The sequence below is a fragment of the Sturnira hondurensis genome, unplaced genomic scaffold, assembly GCF_014824575.4.
Source record: "Sturnira hondurensis isolate 20B ecotype Veracruz unplaced genomic scaffold, ASM1482457v3 Scaffold0008710, whole genome shotgun sequence".
Taxonomy (NCBI): Eukaryota; Metazoa; Chordata; class Mammalia; order Chiroptera; family Phyllostomidae; genus Sturnira; species Sturnira hondurensis.
The window spans coordinates 835890-851816 of NW_028081341.1; the positions used below are offsets into that span (position 1 = coordinate 835890).

The following is a 15927-nucleotide window of genomic DNA, read 5'->3' on the forward strand; positions in this document are numbered from 1 at the left end:
GTACGGTGTAACTTATATTATTTCTGTTCAAGTGCATTTAAAGTGTCAATTAATTGCCTCCATTTCAAATGCACACCTTTTCCCCAATTATCAAATTAAAATTTGAGCTGAATCAATGAGCACAATGATAGTTTAATTATATTAAACCACATGAAATAAACAGTGAGGAAGTGTTTGTGCAGATGGGCACCTGAGTCTGTCACCTCCAGGCATAGCCAATGACAAGTATCATTCTCCTGGTAAATAAAACTGCTTTATTTTACTGTCACTGACATGTCCCCACTTTTAAAGAAAGGAGAATGGGTTGAGATAGAGAGATTTAAGGGAATTACAGAAGGAGAAACTGCAGACACAGATGTACTTTTTTTCTAAGGGCACCAGGTGTTTTAAATGCCACCAGAAGGGTGCTCCAGGCAATTCCGTGCTGTCCAAGATAGCTTGGCATAGATTATCTGAAAGCTTTTGTGTCTTTTCAGCTTTTGATTAAAGGCCAGTGTCAGGACTCCTCTGGGCTTTTGCTTGGTACAGTAAAGCCAGGGGATTTTTTTTTTAAGTGGCTGCCAAAAAGATGCCAGTTAGGATAATTACATTTCAATTTAAATTGGTAATTTTATGAAAATTTAAACCAGAATATGTGTCACCCAAATCTCCTCACTTTCATTCCAACGAAACATGCACACCCACACACACCCCTCTTGTTTGGGGGAGACAATGACAGCAGTCCACCAGAACCTTCCCATGACCCAGAGGTATGTGCCAGGAATTAAGCAGATGAGAGAAAATTGAACAGAGCCTGTTTTCTCTGTCCAAATTTGTTTCCCAGCTTGGATTTATCACTGGTGTACATTGGAACCATCCCAGGGCATCCTAGCTTGCAGTATCTTTTTCCCGTGGATGCCAGCAAAAGAAGCTTTAGACCCTAACTGTAGTATTTAAGGCATTGTTTTCCGTTCACAGTCAAGCTTTGTATTTGTTAACAGGATGTAGAAAAGGAATCAAACCTCCTTAAAGTCTCTCACCCTCTTGGTGAAAGGGAGTGGGGACACAAGTGGCTAGATGAACCCTGAATTTTCTGTCTGCCACTTTCTTTTTTCCAGGACACATACGCAAGCTTGGCAGCACCAACAAAGTGGAAGTAATGTTCCTTTGTTTAGAATGCAGTGTGTACGAACATTTACATAATAAAATACACACACAAATAACAGATGGTGAAGAGACACTCATTTCACCACATGTTGGAAGCACGATCCTGTTCCTTGATGATCTCATTTCTCTTACTTCTGCCTACAGATGTCTACCAGCTATTTAACCCCGGGGGTTATTCAGATTGTAAAAGGTTTGAAGCCAGGCACAAATCTGTGTACAGAATTTTCCCCTTCCACCAGGTGTAAATGCCCTCCCTGGGCAGAGTTATCAAGCCACAGAAATGTTTTCCTGTGCCTAAAGGACTGAACAATACACTCCTTTCTCAGGAAGCTTGTTGGGGGGACTTTGTCTTCAAAAGAGAACAGTAAATACTGTCAATATGCTGACTTTGACAGAGGTCTTTTCCTTCTAACCTTTTGTTCTGAGCAGAAAGTGGCTTATTAATAATCCTCGTTATTAGATGAATAGCCTTCTTGTAGAGATGCGAAGAAGGGCCTTCTGAAACGAGTGGAAGTCTCCCAGATGCTGTTTGCTCACATGTCCAATCTGTAATTAGAGTTAAGCCTCCAATGTGTGGTAATAGATACGTTGTATAGATTTAACTGCCACTTCCCTCCCTAATTTACACTTAGATAACACTTTTCCTCCCAAAAGCACAAATTACATTCCTTTTAATTAGCTCCCAATGTACTTTAATAAAGTGTATTGAGAATGCACATTATTAACCTATTAATACACAGACACACATTATGCAAAACTCATAATCATTAATTAAATATTGCAACACACAAAGAGTCAGCATTATCACACCCATTTTACAGAAATAAATGCGTGTTAAATTACTTGGACAATGTCTGATCCAGAATAAGATTCCACAACCGTTCCTTCCAAGAGCATGTGTCTTTGACTATTTTCTCATTACTTTTTACATAAAATAAATTATAATTTTTAAGCAAAAATTGTTTTAAAAAAAGATAAGGCATTTAAATCAACTAGCACTCTAATATAGAGAAATTTCATGTTTTAATCATTATATATATATATATTTTCCATTTTACATATGAGGGTTGTAATAAGAATTTAATATCAACATGAGAATAAGCCAACAAACACGGATGTTAAATGTTCAAAGTAATCTGCCTAAGATTAATATCTTAAGGAAAGAATAATTAACTTGATTTAACAATACTGGAAACAAACAATCTTTTCCTTCAGAGAACACCTAGATAATAAAATTCAGAAAGCGTCTTAGTGACTGGCCAAAACATGAATGAAAACAAAAAGATCAGAACAATTTTTAGAAAACGAATGAAAGAGAGAGTTCATTTAGACGTATTCCTGGGGGCTAACTGACAGCTGTGTGATGATCAATGGAACGTAGGTCTATTCCAGGTGGACAGATGATCTGCTCACAGTCAGAAGAAGTCAGAGTGGTTACAGAATAAAGAAGAATGGACGGGAGAGTAAAGAAGAGCAGAAAAGAATAGACTGTCAGATGGTTGGACAGGGTGCTAAAAGAGTCTTCTTCCTTAGATGGACTTTAGGCCAAGAAATGAAAATGAAAGAGCAACGAAAAGCTCGTGAGGGCAGAAAAGGAAAAACCAAAGTTGATAATCTGGCAGAATTTACCAGCAAGCACTATACAAGCTGTTCACTTATACAGCTGCAGCCATTAGTGGAAAATACAACAACAACAAAACAGCAACAACGAAAACAACATTGCATTTCTGAGGATAGGTACTCAGTTCAATGATTCCACTAGCATGCTTCAGTCAATTCATGATGGTTGTTCCTATGTGATAGGTAGCAGAAGACCCATGCCCTGATCTGGGTCTTTTCCCATCTTATCCAATCGACTCCCCTCATTTTGTATAGTTTCATATGATTTTTGTTGCCAATGCCTCTATGTTTTATCCTTTTTTCTTTTAGCTGGGACAGCCAACGGTTGGGATGAAACAGTCACAGTAGACTCTTCCTTCTGGTTTACACGTAAATCAAACTATCACCAGCAAACGCCACAAAGCGATGAAAGAAATCCTGGATTGTGACATTGATGTGCCAAATGCTAAGTAAAATTCCAATCCTCGGCTTCCAGATTCTTCTATGGAAGCTTTTCAGAGACTAAGCTAAGAAAGCTAGACTTCTAAGGGATATATAGGGGTGGGTTAAAATAGGGTTACAGTTGTGAGTACACAAAACACAGAGTTTATTACTGTATTATTATTATTATTTATTATCGTATTACTTTCCATCTTAAAAAAAACATAAACCTACTTTTGCCCCACTCTATATGTGAAAGTTGGCAGGAGGTAGGCAAAGTTCAACTCATATTCAGTTTCTTCATTAAACTCGGTGCCTTTACCAGTAATGAAATCAATCATCGTTTTCCTGTCCATGGAGTTTAGCAACTCCTAGTAGGGGCAGTAATCCACCCATTAGTATCTTCACAAAAATTTTCCTGCCCATATCCCTTACCCGAATCTGGAACTTCTCTTTTACCTCCTTTCTAATCATCTGCTCTATTCACCTAACCTCAGTCTCAAAGAAAGGAAGTCACATAACTAATGTTGGCTTGTTGAGATGCTAAACACTGTCCTAATTACTTGCATGTGCATTAATGGACTTANTTATCGTATTACTTTCCATCTTAAAAAAAACATAAACCTACTTTTGCCCCACTCTATATGTGAAAGTTGGCAGGAGGTAGGCAAGTTCAACTCATATTCAGTTTCTTCATTAAACTCGGTGCCTTTACCAGTAATGAAATCAATCATCGTTTTCCTGTCCATGGAGTTTAGCAACTCCTAGTCGGAGCAGTAATCCACCCATTAGTATCTTCACAAAAATTTTCCTGCCCATATCCCTTACCTGAATCTGGAACTTCTCTTTTACCTCCTTTCTAATCATCTGCTCTATTCACCTAACCTCAGTCTCAAAGAAAGGAAGTCACATAACTAATGTTGGCTTGTTGAGATGCTAAACACTGTCCTAATTACTTGCATGTGCATTAATGGACTTACTCCTTTCCCCAGCGTCCTAGAATTGGCCTTCTTATACCCAACTAAGAGGAAGTTGCAATAGCCTGAAAAAGCTTGGGTTCAAGGATAGACCTAGCAACAACCTATAACCCCCCATCTTCCTGCTGCAAACAACCCTTCCTAAACAGGCGCTTTTGGCATAATCTTCCACTACTGAAAATCCTCCGTGCTTTAGTTCCCTTAAGACTGCTATATTTAGAGCATTCTCCCACAATGCCCTGAACTCCTAGATACCCACACCATTGCAATTCAAACCTTCACACAACTTAATATCTGGGTCATGATCTCTAACTCTCTAACTCCTTCCCCAGTTTCTTCTGTTTACTCTCATCTCCCCTCCTTTTTCTGAATTCCAAAAGCAGTCATTATATTTTCTGTACCGCCCATTGGGCTCTTATTTCATATTGGCCTCTGTAGCTTTCAGGATAGAGATGGACATTTTTTTAACATCCCTAGCAACTAAAACTGGAAATTTTCTGGTTTATCACACCCATTATTTCTTATCAATAAGATACAGAATGTTTCAATTACAAAATGAGGGTGTCAAATTTTTATATGTGCTTGATATTTTCACATTACATTAGTTCATACAAAGATGAAACTTTTACTTAAATGATACAAACTAATGGCTTGTTTTCACCTGGTGGCAGGAGCCATCCCGTGTTTTAGATGATAGTTACACACAAGTGTGCATGCACATACAGACACACAACCCAAAATAGCACGGATTTTTTGAAACAGAGATAGAAATAATAGCAATTAACAGAAATAGTTGATTCTTTACCTTGGTACTTTATTTGTACTTCATTCTAACCAGGTATTGCTATCTTTGTTTTCAGTATCTTGCTCCTTCATCTTCGATTCTTAAAATAATTTTCTAATTTCTTTCCTGGAGATTTTTTTGTTTTTATGTTCCTTTTCAATCATTTACTTCTAATGCAGATTTCTCCAAATGCTACCTGGCCTAAATCTGCTGGCAATGATCTTGGAAATGTTATGTTTGAGACTGTTGCTACTGTCCAACTGTTACTTAACATAGCATCAAACCATGGTGACCACTACTTTTTATTTCTACTTCTATTTGGTTTATTTTTTTGTAAAATAACAATTACCTATGAAAAGGTATAGCTCTCTTCAATGTGGAGCTCAAAACTCAGGCTGAACTGAATTCAAAAATTAATTCGGTTCTTCATGCTTTGTCTTACTACAAATATCAGTAAGAAGCTCCATGCTAACATATATTCTCATGCAGAAACTTTCACTTTAGCCAAAGTCATCAGAACTGTAGAGTCCTTTCTCTTTCAAACATGAATTTTGTGTTTTATATTTTAGATTTGCCCCCCAGGGCAATTCCTTATACTTTTCCAGCTTGTTCTACTTTAGGCTGCATCCAAGATGATCTCTTTACATCACATCATTCTGGCTCCCTTACTCTGTACTTCGAATTGAGTCGACTATAAGAGACAAAGGAGGTGAGAGGAGAGAAGTAGGAAGTGTTCATTCTCCAGGCTCCCTCCTGGCTGAGAGTCAGCAGACACTGTGTTCCTCTAATCAAAGGACATATTTTGAAATCCATATGTAAATGAAATCATATGGTATTTTGTCTTTCTTTTTCTAACTTATTTTGCTTAGCCCAATACCCTCTAGGTCTATCCATTTTGTTGCAAATGACATTTTATTCTTTTTTGTGGTTGACTCAGATTCCCTTGTATGTAGGTAGCATATCTTCTTTCCCCATTTGTCCGTGGATGGATGCATAGATACAGAGATCATTTTGATGGTTGCAGGATGGGAGGAAGGTTGGGAAGATGAGTGAAAAACAGGAATGGAAGTTGTAGAAGTGTTTAATCACTCTTTCGTACACCTGAAACTGATGTAATATTATATGTCAACTACAGTTGAGAAGGAAAAAAGACACATTTTGACAGAGGCGCCTTTCCTATAGTTACTGCTCTCATAGGCTTTCAGTCACTATTTCTCTCCTCGCCCCTTTAGTCCAAGGAGTGATGATTCAGTCTTTCCATTTGCTAGTCACTAGGTACATCACCATAACTCATCAGTTACCCTTGGTGTTCTTTCTCTACACCACTGTAAAAAAATCTGTTCATTTTTATTACCCCATTTTGAATGTTATCTGCTTCCTTCTAGAACACTAACCAATAGTAGTTTCTTTTCCTTAACATACCCATCTTTATCTAAAAGGCATAATTCAATAATTAAAAATGTATAAAGTTAATTAGCAATCACAAAAAAGTAAAATATTCAAAAATAGTAAGAATAACTACATTTTTTAAAAAATTACCCAATCTAAGCCACAGGGCCCATAACTATCATTTTCTCCTTCTGAGTCTTTACTAAGAATCTCTCAATTTTGTGCTGTCTTATTTCAGTCTAATAAACTAGTATAAACCAGTCCTCCCCTCAAAAAGTGGAATAGTTTTTACTGCTTGAAAATCTAAGCTGAAATTTTCATAGCTATATTTTATAATCNCATTTTTATTACCCCATTTTGAATGTTATCTGCTTCCTTCTAGAACACTAACCAATAGTAGTTTCTTTTCCTTAACGTGCCCATCTTTATCTAACAGGCATAATTCAATAATTAAAAATGTATAAAGTTAATTAGCAATCACAAAAAAGTAAAATATTCAAAAATAGTAAGAATAACTACATTTTTAAAAAAATTACCCAATCTAAGCCACAGGGCCCATAACTATCATTTTCTCCTTCTGAGTCTTTACTAAGAATCTCTCAATGTTGTGCTGTCTTATTTCAGTCTAATAAACTAGTATAAACCAGTCCTTCCCTCAAAAAGTGGAATAGTTTTTACTGCTTGAAAATCTAAGCTGAAATTTTCATAGCTATATTTTATAATCATTTAAATAATCAAGTGTTACACTTTCTTTCCACGGAAGCTATTTAAAATCCCACCACATACATAAAGTATGTGAAAGCAATAAAGCATTTCATAAGCGCTATAGAGTTGCTGAAACATTTATTAGTAACTTTAAAACTAAGCATAGAATAATATTTGATATCAAAATTTTGCTCTCTCAAAAATATCTCATCTGCATTCCACCTGTTTGTTCATAAGAATCAAACACAAAATATTCTTTCTCAAGAGAGATGAATGACTCATTCCCTTTATCACTGATGTCATATTAATGACTCTCCAAAATTGCTCTCAAACTTTGAAGGGAGAACGCCTTAATAGAATCAGGTTTCCAAAGAATTCTCTGCACGCTTCAGTTGTTTAAAAAAAAAGGTAGAATTCTTGTCATTAAATACCCTGCTTAGTTATTCGGTTGAAGACATACCTTTATGAAAGTGCTTTCAAGAACTTACAGCCCTTGAAAACATTCTCAGACTCAGTACTGATGGTATCACAAATTAAATATTTTTCATGGATTCATCTACATTTTTCCTTTCATCCAAGAATAATGGTGAACACTGGAAATGTGTCATGACAACATGGATTCCTTTAAAATAGTTGCATTAACTAAAAATAAAGTGTAGTTACCACAAAAAGACTACTCTAAAGTAGGAAAGAACAGTGAAAGAAAATCTTTCTGAGGCCTATGTTCTTTATGAAGTTTGAAAATCTGCCCACCATTACATGTAAATGTAAGAAATATTCTTTAATATATCATCTTTTTCATCTTCATGGTGTATACTGACTTTTCTCCATTCCCCCTCCAGATTCATTGTCGGCCCCTCTCTTCAATATGCTTTGCCCTAGAGACAGACACCATACACTGTATAAGCCGGACCTCATTGCTCTCCAGTTTCTGAATAGGCCATAAGGCGAAAAAAATAGGGAACACCGGCAGAGAGGGGCCAGGGTACTTCTTCCCCACACCCTTCATGTTTCATTTCTGGGGTCTGGCCATTGGTCATGTCCTTGCAGTCTTGCTAGGCAGTGTCCCTCCCTTCTTTAGCCCTCACACCACTTCAACAATACTCTTCCCTCTGGTGCCTTTTTGCACCTAAAGGCAGGGATGGGTTCCCACTATGTTAGTCCCTGAGTACAACATTTCTCGTGGGTTCCTTTAACACTGCTCTATGAGAAGCCCCCAGAATCTTATCAGAGAAAGCCTGTTTCAATTCAGGATGCTGATTTCAACCTCTAACTCTGGACGTTGATGCCTCCTCTTTCTTTTTTTTAAAATTATGATAAGAATACAATATGAGATTTGCCCTCTAGACAGATTTTTACATACACAATGCAGTATTATTAACTATAAGTGCAATGCTGTATAGCAGATGTCTAGAATTCATTCATTTTGCATAACCACAACTTAATACACATGGAATAGCAACTTCCCATGTTTTCCTATCCCCTCCTCCTGGGAACTACCATTCTACTCTATTGCTATGAGTTTGACTATTTTATATACTTCATATACTCATAAGCATTTGTCCTTCTGTATCTTACTCATTTTACTAAGCCAGATATCACCTACATTTATCCACATGGTCACTTATGGCAGGATTTGCTTCTTGTTATCAATTTGTAGGAGTTCCTTATGTATTTTGGATATTAACCTCATTATCAGATATATAGTTCACAACTATTTTCTCCCATTCATAGGTTGTCTTTTTATTTTGTTGTTTTTCTTTTTGCTGTGCATCAGCTTTTTAGTTTGATGTCACCCCACTTGCCTGTTTTTGCTTTCATGGCTTGTGCTTTTGGTGACATATCCAAAACATCATTGCCAAGACCAATGACAGCAGCTTTCCCTCTAGTTTTATTCTAGGAGCTTTACAGTTTCAGTAATCCACCCTCTTTCAACAACTTATCTTTATTTCTTCCAGGCATCAATATGCTCATAGTTCCACTGGCCACTGTTCCTAGTGCGCTGAAATGCAGTTTATGTGGAGTTTTTTCTGCCTAGAGGTATTTCCAGGTGAAGGTGGAAATATGGTGGATAGGCAACTACCCTAATAGCAGCAAGAAGTAGATTATTTTTTTGCCAAAATGGACCTACTGATGTTCTTAAATTTTCTCTTCATGCTAGCACACATTCCCTTGCCCATCAGATTCCCTAGCTCTTATTGCACTGATTTATTGCTGTGGTTAAAGATTTAAGAGGATGGATTGTTTTATATAGCCAGCACAATATCCAACAGCTGCCAAAACAAATAGGGCAGCACCACGATCAAACCATAAAACTTTCACTGTCAGAAAGTAGCGTCCAGAATAGAATTTCAGAGTAGATAGAGTGTGTTTCCTGTCTCCTTTTCTGTCTCTATCTCTTTGCCCCCACCCATATCTTCAAGTACACTTGATGTAAGGTGTAAGAAGATAGACGATCTTCATTTGAAAAGAAAACACATTGATGAAACCATATGGCAAAACCACGTGTTCAAAGGCGGAGGAGTAGAACGTGGTAGAGACAGAGATTGCATTCTAAGTTAGTCTCTGCTACTTGTTTTCAATTGTGTTTTGTCATTTTGGTAGAAAGGTGTCTGACAAAAAAATGGAAAACTGGAGTTCTACGAATACATCTGGTCTGCTTTTTATGTCTTGCACCAAACACGGTGAAGTCAAGGAAGCCTCCAGAGCTTAATGTTACAGTTGTGAGTTCATTGTTGACTAGCCACATAGAGCATTAAACCCCTGATGGTGAGTGAATACTCTTTATCTACAGCGGAGCTCAGAGCTCCTACATAGGAGCTCGGAGACAAGGCTCTTGTCTCAAAGAGAAGACCCAAACTGAACACACTTGGAACTCGCAGATTGGTAAATCAAGATATTGCCCAGTCCAGAGCACACTATGAGAAAAAGGGAAAAGCAGATCTCTAATTGGACTTTAAGGTAAAATAGTTATTCTCCATATTATCAGAACATAAGACCCTCCTCTTTCTTGTCCCTTTCCTGTGCAATGTGTCAGAGACCCCCAAACTCTTCTCTTTATTATTTCTCCACTCACCGATATTTGCTTTCTCAATCACAATTTGTTCTGTTTTCTTTATAGCCTCTATAACATGAATCTATCAACTTTAAAAATACAATAGCACAACTTTTACTCTATAGATTTACCTAAAGCTAATTAGGCCTTCCTAAGTATTAAAAAGTCATATACTGAAAACATACTGTATTGATATCTATATTTGAAGAAGGTTAATATAATGTTTAAGAGCCTGGCTTCTGGAAACATGTTGCTCCTGTTTGTATCCTGGCTCTACTCTTTATTAGGTTTGTGGCCTTCAGCAAATTATTTAACCTTTCTATGAGTGCACAGGCTTCATCATCAATAACATGGATATGATGGTAATACCTGCCTCAGTGTGCCAATGTAAGCATTAAATTTGTTAAAGCAGTTCCCAATAAAGCAAGCAGATGGGGAAAATGATATAGAAGATCTTACTCTAACACCCAACACCAATATTATGATTGGACCCCTCATAACAAGGACTGAAGCCTTAGCCCAAATTTTCCTGATGACACCCTCAACATCCATCTTTATGAAAAATGTAAGAACAAAAGTCTTGAATATATTTGCTCTACCTGTACATACCTACCCGTGCAACCTTAGTTCAGGGAGCATAAGAAGAGTGAAGGTAAGGAGTTTATGACCATGAGTTTCCTATACCCATTTTCAAGGCTCTATAAGATATCTATAAATATTTATAAAACAAATTTTATGTTGACATACAATACATGACATATTTATCATTATATACTTAAGGGTTTATAAAATATTTATGCTGTAAAGGAACTTAGCCACTGAATACTCAGGGTTGGTGTTTCCCAGTGTTGCATGCTCACTCCTGAGAGAATCAAGGAACATCAAGCCCAAGGTAAGAACTCACTGCAGAAGTCAGAGTGTCGTTTATTTTCCTCTCTATTTTCTTGTAGCTCCACCAAGTTATAAAATAAAGAATTGAGGCCATTGTGCACTATTCTTAAGAGGGGATCAATTGCAATGGATCAAATGAATTGAGCTTGGAAAAGTGAGGTGAGCTTGAAGAATCTGTCTTGGGAAGGTTAAATTTCATAGGCCCTGTTGATTTGCTTAGGAGATAGGAACCTACGAACGGTTAGGAAATACAGAACCATATTGGGAGAAACAACTTTTCCCAAGGGATAATGTCTTAAAAATTGAGAAGCTGAAGATCATTTGTAAAGATTGAAAGTGAGCTCTTTAGCCTCCGCAGAGACATTTAAAGAGCAATGCATAGAATACTGTGAGTATATTAGCTCAGAGAGTAATTTAGTCTTACCGCGTATTTCTGGTAGGGAATACAGACCAAAGGTTTAATATGAGGTTTGTAGACTAGCCTGCAGCACAGAATAAATGGCAAATGAAAGAAAAAGGTAGGTCCATGTTGGATGGACTTAAAATACATAAAATGATACCCAAATTTAAATTGGGAGGGATATAAGTTGGAGGATTTATATTTCTGTGTGTGGAATGGATGTGTTTGCATAGCTTGATTTATTTTACATTGAATATACATGACCTTTTCCATAAAAACCTTTAAAAACATGTCATAAAAATATAAGATCATTTTTCAAAGCAAGTGGGAATAACACCAGAAGGAAAATATAAGGAAAATATATGAGTCTTAGAACTGATTCAGTTTCACTGTGTTCTTAGTGAACACTCAAATCTCTCAATAATGGCCAGGGTTCCATTTCATCGACTCTTGCAAGAACAATATCTGGATTAGTACCTGGCATATGCTTAAAGGACCACTTGATCTAAAAAAAATAATATCCTACTTAAATTACTACCAGTTATTTTGGAGTAACCAGCTGGAATGTGCCCTGAAATAAACAAACATACAAATGGACATATAAATATGTAGATTCCTTTACACTGGGATTTAAAAATCAAACCAAAATCAAAATACAGTCACTTTTGTAAACTATGAGGAAGTAGATTGAACCTTAAAAATCATGAAAAGTGCCTTTTGGCACATGGCTACACATCCCTCCAACCCATAAAAACAGTGGACCAAATGTCTGATCATAGCACAGAATTTTTTAAGTTCCATTGTGTGCAAAGAGATACCTTCTACTCTTTTGGCTTCCACATTTCCTTTCTCTTTGTACATAGCAACACAAATTGCTAGAGTGACCCTGACATTGGTTTTCAAACCCTATTCTAAGTTTTAATCATCTTATTTTGCCCTTTGTGTTACACGACTAATAAGCCTAAGCAAGAGGACAAAAGTCATTATGTTTTTTTTCCAAATGGTACTCATATTCTAATGAGATCATTGTCCTCATTGTAGAGCCACGTGAAGAACTAAGGCAACCCAATCTAAAGATGTGCGCGTTTATCAGAGGTAGAATGGCAGGCTGAGGTCAGGGAAAAATAAACTTGTAGTGAAAACCGTAGACTGTTAAGTACAACTACAAATTAGGCAATGAGAAATGTTCATTCAGCTCATTCGTTGGAGATGGGAGGAAAGAGGGAATGATAGAAGGAAAGGAGGCAGGGAAGGAGAGAGGGGAAGGGAAGGGGAGGGGAGGGGAGGGGAGGGAAGACATTTTAGCTATTCCATTGAAATGCAAAAATTCTACACTGGGACTTCTAGGTAGTTATTATAGATAATCAAGATAATTATTTGATTAAAATTCAGAAACTGCCAGAAAAATCTGGACTCTAGGTTATATCTCACCACTACTAGCATGTGACCTTTTCGATTGTCATTTTCTTTTGGAGAATGAAAAAAAGAAAAGTTACCTAGAACATTTTTTTAAAATCTCTCAGGAAAGCAACAAGAAACAATTGAGAGTTAAGAAGTGACTGGGTAATGGTTAAAAAACAAATTGGATAATGAAATTATGTTGTTATAATGAAAATATACAAATTATACCAGGAAGAATGAAATACCGGAATGTTCTGTCAGTGAGTCATATATATTCAGCGAGTCACTAACCACTTTGGAATTCTTTCTTCATCTGTGGAGGGAGGCACAGATATCTGCTGTTTTGCTATGTGACTACGAGGTTCAGAGGAAATAATGTGTGAAAGTGCTGGATAAATTATGACATTATTTTCCATTTTTTCTGCACCTTCACTTCTTTTTCTGTTAAATGCAAAGTTGAACTCTGAAATTCTCTGCTCTTTTCCCTGTCTTGAGATCTTCCTCATACCTGACTTGCAAAAACCCTTCGTTTATAGGGCAGCTATCGCTCTCTATTCACCTGTCTGTGGAACTTTCCTGTTGATGAAACACTTAGTCTTAGATGTTCTGAATGTCTTTAAGGAAGTTGTGGAGCTCAACCTCTTTATGGCTCTAAGCCTGGGACTATTCACAGGTGTCAATGTCAATTTGAGGAGAATTTTAGACAGGCCAGCCAGGAGGAAAATGTGACCTTGTTTTGCACCATGGGGTCAGTTGCAGTTAGAGCCTGTAAGACGCTACCCACTGCTACACACTGGCACCAGATAGTTATATCGGATAACATAACCTGGATTTATAGGCTAACCATAAGTAAGGAACATGGAATAAAAAGCTTGAAACTGCTGAGAACATTAGAAACAATCCCTAAAGGAAGTCCTTAAGCTAAGTACGTACTTCTTACAACCACTGTATGAAGTAGGTATTCTAATCCCTATATTGCTAAATATGAATCCAAGGCTAGGAAAAGGTAAATAATTTGCCCAAAGTTGGCAAAGATAGTAAGCAGAAAAGGGAAGATTTGAACCTATGTATAAATGTCTCTTAATAAAATTTATCTAGATTGAAATATGTAGATAGCTATAAACTGAATTATCTCTAATTTATAAAATTTATAAAATTTTATAAAATTTATAAAATTCAATTTACAAAATTCAGTTTATAACTATAGCATATTTATCAAATTTGCTAGCAATTTATAAAATTCAGTTTATAGCTATCTACATATTTCAATCTAGATAATTTTATTAAGAGACATTTGTACATAGATTCAAATCTATGCAAATATAAATTGCATATTTACTATTAAAAATAAGAATTTAGAGATAATCCAATTAAAAATTTTAAATATTATAAATGTGTAAAATTCTTATAAATATTATAAATAATATAGTAACTTTTTAAATCATATAAGAAAAGGTTCTAATAAGCACTTATCAGCATTTAATTAAGTAAAATCTTGTGAAGAAAATACCTGCTGTAAATACGAGAAATTGTGATTATCTGCAAGATTCAGAAAGAAAGAAGTTTGAAATCTAGGCATTTAACCAGGTTTCCATTGACCTTGTCACACTTGTAATGATACTAAAATCTCATACAAAAATTTGTGTTTACATACCTTTGGTTCAAGAGAGATAGAGTTCATAGCCTTAGTCTCAAAATGTTTGTCTTCCAAGTAGGGACAATAATAATTATCTTTGCAAAAATATAAATAAATAAATAAAACTTATTTTAACAAAACACTTAGAGTTTGTCTTTCCTTTTCTACTATCTTCCTAAATATTTTAAAGTAAGAAGTCAAGCCAAAGATAAAACGTCATGTTTATGCTTCTTGATGAAACAAGAACATTGCCCAGTTAGAATCAGGCCTGGTTTTTCTCCCATGGGGTAGACAAGAGAACCAAGTGGAAACTCGTCGTTCATTTAACAATGCAGTAAGTCTTTTTAAATCATTTAAAATATGGGTCTAATATGGAAATCGAGTCATGATTAAATCTAGGTATGAAATAAATTTTGGTTTCCAGTGTACCATGCTTGGACGTCAGCCTCCCACCCTAATAAAAAGTAAGCTGAGCAAACTGAAACATCAGCAACTCCCCTTAGGTCCATCAGAGGCATGAGGCCACAGGGAAAACTGCTGTCCCCAAAATTGGAAAGGTAAGCAGGCAGATACAGAGAACCAAACTTACCAAAACAGACTCACCACCAGAAACCCTTATGGGGACAAGTACTGAGGCAGGAAAACCTGAACTGTGATCGAATTGCTGGACACTTAGTGTAGACTGAGTCAACACTGAAAGTCCAATGGAGTTCAGTCTTGGGCAGCCAGCACTTTTTTGTGAGTTTTATCTCCAGAAGATCTATCAGGTTCTTACATCAAATATCAGAGAAAAAAATTCCTTATATTTCAGGCAGGGGCAGCGGGAAAGGAAACATTTTGAAATAAGCAGAATTTTTCTGTGTTTTTTTTTTTTTCAACAAAGACTGCTCTCAAGAAAGGAGCCGCACCTACTGGGTTTTCATCAGAGCCGGATTGGCCTGGGAAAAGGGAAACACCCAGCTTCACCTCTTCCTAGCCATCCCGTCCCATCTAAGAGATAAGGAGGAGGAAAACTGAGAAACACTTAAGTTGACACTCCAGGGACGCATGCTTACCAAAAGATCGAGACCTACTCACAGGAACTATAAAATGCTTCCCCTTCTCCACACCTTGTCACCATGTCACAAAAGGCCTTTTTACCAGAGCTTCTTTTACCAAGTACATTGTGTCCAACTTTCAACAGAAAATTACAAGACGTACTAAAAATGTAAACAAGTAAGCAAGCATCAGAACCAGGCTCATAGATTCCTTCCTCAAAACATGGCTCAAAACTTAGTGCCTCAGAGTAGAATATCCTTACAGTCTTGTGACATTTAACACCCTTTTATTCTGCATCTTACTCTGCAATTCGTTCTTTTTACGGATGGTGGTCAATACGTTTTTCAATGTGTGCGTGCACGCACATGCATGTCTTCACACCAGAGTTACGCAGAGAACTTAGAGGATTATTTCTACCCCATCACCCACACCCCCTCTAACAGGGCTCCGATACAAAGAAAACTT

At 36.7% G+C, this 15927-nt stretch overlaps 1 pseudogene; it reads left to right on the plus strand.

Annotated features, from left to right (window-relative positions):
* Positions 1 to 2704: 2704 nt before the first annotated feature.
* LOC118993310 (BRISC and BRCA1-A complex member 1-like) overlaps positions 2705 to 15927 on the plus strand; it is a 29590-nt pseudogene continuing 16367 nt past the window's right edge.